The following is a 6,000-nucleotide window of genomic DNA, read 5'->3' as shown; positions in this document are numbered from 1 at the left end:
TAAACGGGTGTTGTGCATTTATCAGTAAATGGATTATACATCTGATGTAGTACATCAGATTGTATAATTTTTGAGCGTTAAGATAAAGTTTTTGAGTTTTATTTTCAAAATTTTGAGTTTTATTAAAAAGTTTTTGAGTTCATTCTTTTCAAGATAAAACTAAAAAAATTTCAATATAACTCAAAAATATTACATATAAGCTCAGAAAAATTTAAGTTTTGACGTCAAAAAACCAACATATAGCTTTTAAACTTTATAACGAAAAAATACACAAAAACTCAAATATATATGGAGTCTGATGTAATACATCCGATGTATAATCTTTTTTCTCTGCATTTATAATTTCAAGTTTAAAAAAATGATGTTTTTTTCTCTACAAAAATAAAGTTAGATAATTAATTTAGTTTAACTTTCTAGTGGGTAGGCTTACAAAATATTTATATTGAGAGTAGAAAAATATGAAAATTTAAATATTTTATATCTTAATAATGTGTTATATGTAAAAAAAATTTAAATTAAAAATAATAAAATCGGGTGATTGATGGATGACGGGTGGAATTTCTTCATCCAACCCATCCGTCATCCACATCCGTTTCATCCGTCATCCATCCATCATCCATTTAAATCGGGTTTTCATCCATCTTTTAGGATCGGGTGGATCGGGTTTTGATGGATGCGGGTGAAATTGACATCCCTACTAGGTATGCACTTGGTACTTGGCGACTTGTTGACTTGAATTGGTTGTAGTATTAAAAGTAGAATATTCTTTTCTACTATGCTGATTGGCAGCCGTGCGACATGTGATCTATCACTAGACTAGTAGACTATGATCAATTAGACAATTACCGTAGGAGATTTGATCCCTTTAAAAAAACTAGATCCTTTAAAAAAACATCTTTTGATTTGATTCTTCAATTTCGAAATTTTGATGATCGAATTTACGTGTTCTTTCTTTTGTACACACTATTTCATTTTGAATTTGTATATACAAAACCAAACTCCATCTTTTGTACACACTATTTACAAATTAAAAAATATCAAAATACCGGTCAAAATGAAGAATTTTTGTAAAACGGTAAACACAAACCAAAAACAGAACAAGTTTAATCAGATGTATATTAAACAAATGTATAACCAGTTAACGAATTTTTGTAAACGTGAATATACACCAATACACAATCAAAAGTTTAAATCTAATAACATTATATACTCGTATTACAATTAACTATCCACATGACCAAAAACAAAACATGTACTCTATATTTTAACTATACAAATAAAATAAAAATTTCCTAGCTAGTCCCTTCTTCTTTCATTCCCTTCTGGTACATTTGTTAATACTGAGTATATTAAATAAACGCATGAAAATGAAATGAACAAAACAAGTGAACAATAAATATAAACAAGCGATAATAAAGAAAAAACGAAGAATTTAGACGCCGCCATAGCCGGGATCACAAGTACAGCTAGAAGCATCATCACCATGAATACCAGGTTGAGTGCTTAAACAACAGCAAATAAGACCTAAAACTATCATAATTGCCCAAACTGAGATTAATGCTTGTACCCAATTCAAGTAATAATTCACCATTTTTCTCTTTTTTCCTTAATTTCATACGTATAATAATCTTCTCATTTCTTCATAATCTTCAATAAGTTGATCGATGACCTTGTTTTTTTGGTTACGTAAGAGGGACGAACCTCGAAGAAGTAAACTAATTAGCTATTACACGGAGATCAGAATAATAAGTTGATGACCTTGTTGATGTTTGAGTATTTGGAAATTGGAATGGTGTGATTATTGACAGCATAAGCTGATGTTTGTGTTTAAGTAATGACAGCAATAGTGTATGCTTGTATGTTTTGATTTAATTTGAAGGATTTATTGACAAATATAACTGTCATTATCTTTTGTGTGCGTTGTCTAGTTAGCTGTCTTTAATGTTTGCGTCTTTTTTTGGGTTTAATTTTATTAAATTAATTATATTATATTAACACAACAAAATTATTGATGTAATATTGTGAAATCGTTAAAGCGGGTCCGCTCATATCCAGAGCTGGCAAAAGCTGACCCTGACCCTAGTGGAAAATATTACTGTCTCGAGTTAACTGATTCAAATCTGACCGATGATAATATCGAGCCAGATATAAAGTTAAGACGAAATAAGGTCGATGTATCTGTCTAACCGTCTTACAACACACTCATGAAGTCATGATCCATGGCATGCAATTGAGTATCAAAATTATGCAAGGACATCCCATCATTGTTTGAACTAGGCAATGTTTATGTGCAAGCTGAGGTATTGAAAAAGTGGCACTGTGGCAGATTGCCAATAAGAGGAACAAGAAAGGTAAAGTTGGTGCCCTGGTGGGCACATGGGGTTGAGCTTAAAAGACAACGAGGAACACGCGACAGAGTGTATTATATCAAACAATAAGTCTCCTTAGGGTCACTTTTCGTCTTAAACTGAAGACGGAGTAAATGTGACTCATTTACAATAAATTGTAACCATTTTTTGATACTCGTAAGAAGTTACCAGAACAATTTTCTAAGCCGTAACATTTTATCGTTAAAATGGTCACATTTTATAATAGCATATCCGAAACTTACTCTGGTGTAGAAATTCTGAAGTAGAAATATCCTGAACCTGTCTGAAGTTTATAGAAGACCCAAAATGAACTTTCCCATAATGAAAGGACTTGCACATATCTAACCCATACTCGACTCAGATGACTCGTTTGCCAGGTCTTAATGAAATGTAGAATAGGGTTTCCTAGTTACTGCTTGGATCAGTCAAAAACGACGACTGATGATGAAGAAATCAGATGGGTCTGTGAGTTCTGTGAACCTAGCATTATTGAACTGTCTGATTCTACAGACCAGTTTTCAGAATCGCAACTCTTTCAATCTTTAGAGCGGCCAAGGAGTCCATTATATTCTAAGGAATTTCTGTATACCAGAATTAAGGAAGTGCAATTCTCAGGCAAAGATTCTGCTGATAATTTAGCTGCAGCCTGCAGTTCTGCTGATAAATCTCAAGAATCGTAACCAATTACAGAGAACGACTTCCTCGACACTGTACAGCCTCTACCTGATTACATATGGAGGTATTGCTTCCTTCATTCTCTAGTCTTTTACTTTTATGAGTAATATTTTACCCCGAATCAGAAGTCACCATTAATTTACATTCTGAATAGCTGCCATAAATGTCGAAACTGTTATCTCGAGCAAACTTAACCTTTCTTCCAAATTCTTACATATAGACTCTAAAGGGTTATCAGTCTCATCATCACCTGTCTCGTCTATATCGACCATAATTACATCATCACCAGACGCTTCTTGTATCCGATTTGCATCTTCATACTCAGATGGGGGAGCCATATCTCCACCTACCCTTTCAACCAGTTCCGTAAATTTATCAGTTTCTAACCCCGGAATCAATTTATTCACAATCACAGCATCATTAACAGCACTTGATGAGCAAATAAGAGTTTGATTAATCTCAACAGAATTGCTTTTTTCAATTGTGATTGGAATATGCTCACTGGTTTTTCCGTCCTCATCCGGACTGTAAAGAACCAAACCTACAAGACTTTGAGATGCCAAGTTCTCAACAGGAGCTAAGTCCGTCTTCAGAATCTCAGTAGAGCTCACTGAATCTACCTGCATTGCCTCATTAACCGCATCATCACACGCTTTGTGTATTCGATTTGCATCTCTGTACTCGGATGCTGAAGTTTCTGATCCCAGAAGCAACTTATCCACAATCACAGCATCATTAACTACAGGCAATGAGCTAATATCAGTATGGTCATTGATTTTTCCGTCCTCCACCGCACTGGCAGGAACCAAACTTAGACTTTGAGATGCCAAGTTCTCAACAAGGGCCAATTCCGCCCTAAGAATCTCCGTACAGCTCACTGAATCTACCTGCATTGCATCATTACGCGTCTGAGATGGATAATCCAGAAGTCTCAAACCTTTAAACAGTATATTTTGTTTCCTTGAGTGACTTAGTACTTCATTGTCACATGAAGTTGATGATCCTTTCCACCACTTTAAATACCGGACTGTGACATCTCCCTCGAGTAATCGAGGAGGTACATAACAGCTAACACCAAATTCAACTTCCAAGTTCAGATTATTCCTAGGAACGTAATCAGGAACGTCTTGATCAAATCCAAATTGCATCCCTACTCTATGTGGAAGGTACCATTCCACACAATCCATACCTTCCAACTTACAATCTCTCAAACACTTTACAAATGACAAAAACTCGTCATCTACGTCTGACTTAATCGCCATCCACATTTCCTCGTCACCATAAAATTTCGGAAAATCCCAATTCTCCAAGTACAGACCATAAGGCCTCCACAAAAACAATTCTTCACCAAAACACAAATCCAGTCTCGAGTTAGAGCTATCGTTTTTCAATATACGTACATTGTGCCAGCGAGCTATTCTCGGCTGACCATGGACTAAACAGAAGGGTTTCGGACTAATTGTCCGAAACCTCTCCCAAGCCCAAACCTGAACTAACTGCAATAATGACCACAGATCAAGATCAAGATCACCATTATTGAGAGCTACAATTCTTCCTTTCAACAAACTTAAATCTCGATATATAGAAGCTAAAACACCACAAGCTAAGGCAATCTTAGTACCCTTAACAAGGCGAAAAGCGAGGGCGAAAACATCAGTATCATTATGAACAGAATCAGTACAGAAAACATACCTAGACAACCATAAAACAAGACAAGCTACATGCTCTAATTCACCACCTTTTCCTTGAAAATAATTTACCCATTTATCCAAAGCTAAATTCCCAAAATTTGCTCTTTTTATTGCAGTACAACAACTTTCAAACTTCTCCTTCATTGCTAATTCTTCAGCATTACTATGTTGAAAGCAACTAAAAACCGATTCGCCTAAAACCGAAAAACCACCCAAAATCATGACATCTTCTAAAGTTATACTACACTCACCCCATGGAAAAATGAAAGTGTTAGTCTCAACACACCATTTTTGACCTAAATATATAAATAAATTAACATCTTTGTTAATTTTGTAAGTAGATGCCCTAATTGCGTCAAAGATTCCAACTTTCTTCCAAATTCTTTCATGGGTTTTCTCTAAATTCTCAACCCATAATTTCCAACTATCTCTAGGAGATTTTATACCTTTAAAATTAATTTTTCCTTTAAGATCATCAAAAATGTTGGGATTTGAAGTGAAATAAGGTGGTTTTTTAGGGAATTGTTGAATTTTTGTTGGTTTAAGGAAATTAGCATTTCTTAATGTTGGAATTGAGTTATCATTAAGAGAAATCATCAACTCTTCTCTTTGAGAAATCATGATTTTTGTTATTCTGTTGTTGTGTGAGTTGAGTAGTTGAAGACTTGAAGTCATGCAAATAGGAACTCTTGTGCAGTTGTGCCTTATATCAGCAATTCCCAGTTGCATGCTGTTTTTGGCAACAGAAAAAATTGACCATTTCAATCTTGTGGTTATAATGCATGCATGAAAGTAACTTTATTTTATTGCTGTAATGGTACCTTATGTGTTGCCGTGCCAGACGCTCGACATTCAGACGGGTACCGGAATACTTTATTTTAAACTAAAAATATAAAAAAATTCATAAAGTAGACGAATTTGATACTTGAACCGTGGGCAAGCACTTATGCCGAATATTTCTAAGCGACTTTAAGCAACATAGCTTTAAAGCAAATAAATTGAATTTTTTTGGTTTGTGGTGAAACAACTTTGGAAAATTATTTTAAAAAAGTTAATATAATTGTTGGTTAATGTTCAAAACAAAATCTGTTTTAAAAGATTTAATAGGGAAGTGTTTTGCTCACACGGTCACGCCTCTTATATGTTACGGGCATCGACACTCACATTCTCATATCAAGTTGTTGTGAGCAGTTTTTCTAAGAGACGTTCTATCAATTATCAAGACACTAATTATAATTATAAGTAAATACAGTGCCAAAAGTTAT

This window comes from Silene latifolia, chromosome 1 (genome assembly GCF_048544455.1).
Source record: "Silene latifolia isolate original U9 population chromosome 1, ASM4854445v1, whole genome shotgun sequence".
Taxonomy (NCBI): Eukaryota; Viridiplantae; Streptophyta; class Magnoliopsida; order Caryophyllales; family Caryophyllaceae; genus Silene; species Silene latifolia.
The sequence above is the reverse complement of the archived record's forward strand: the minus strand, read 5'-3'. Positions refer to the sequence as shown.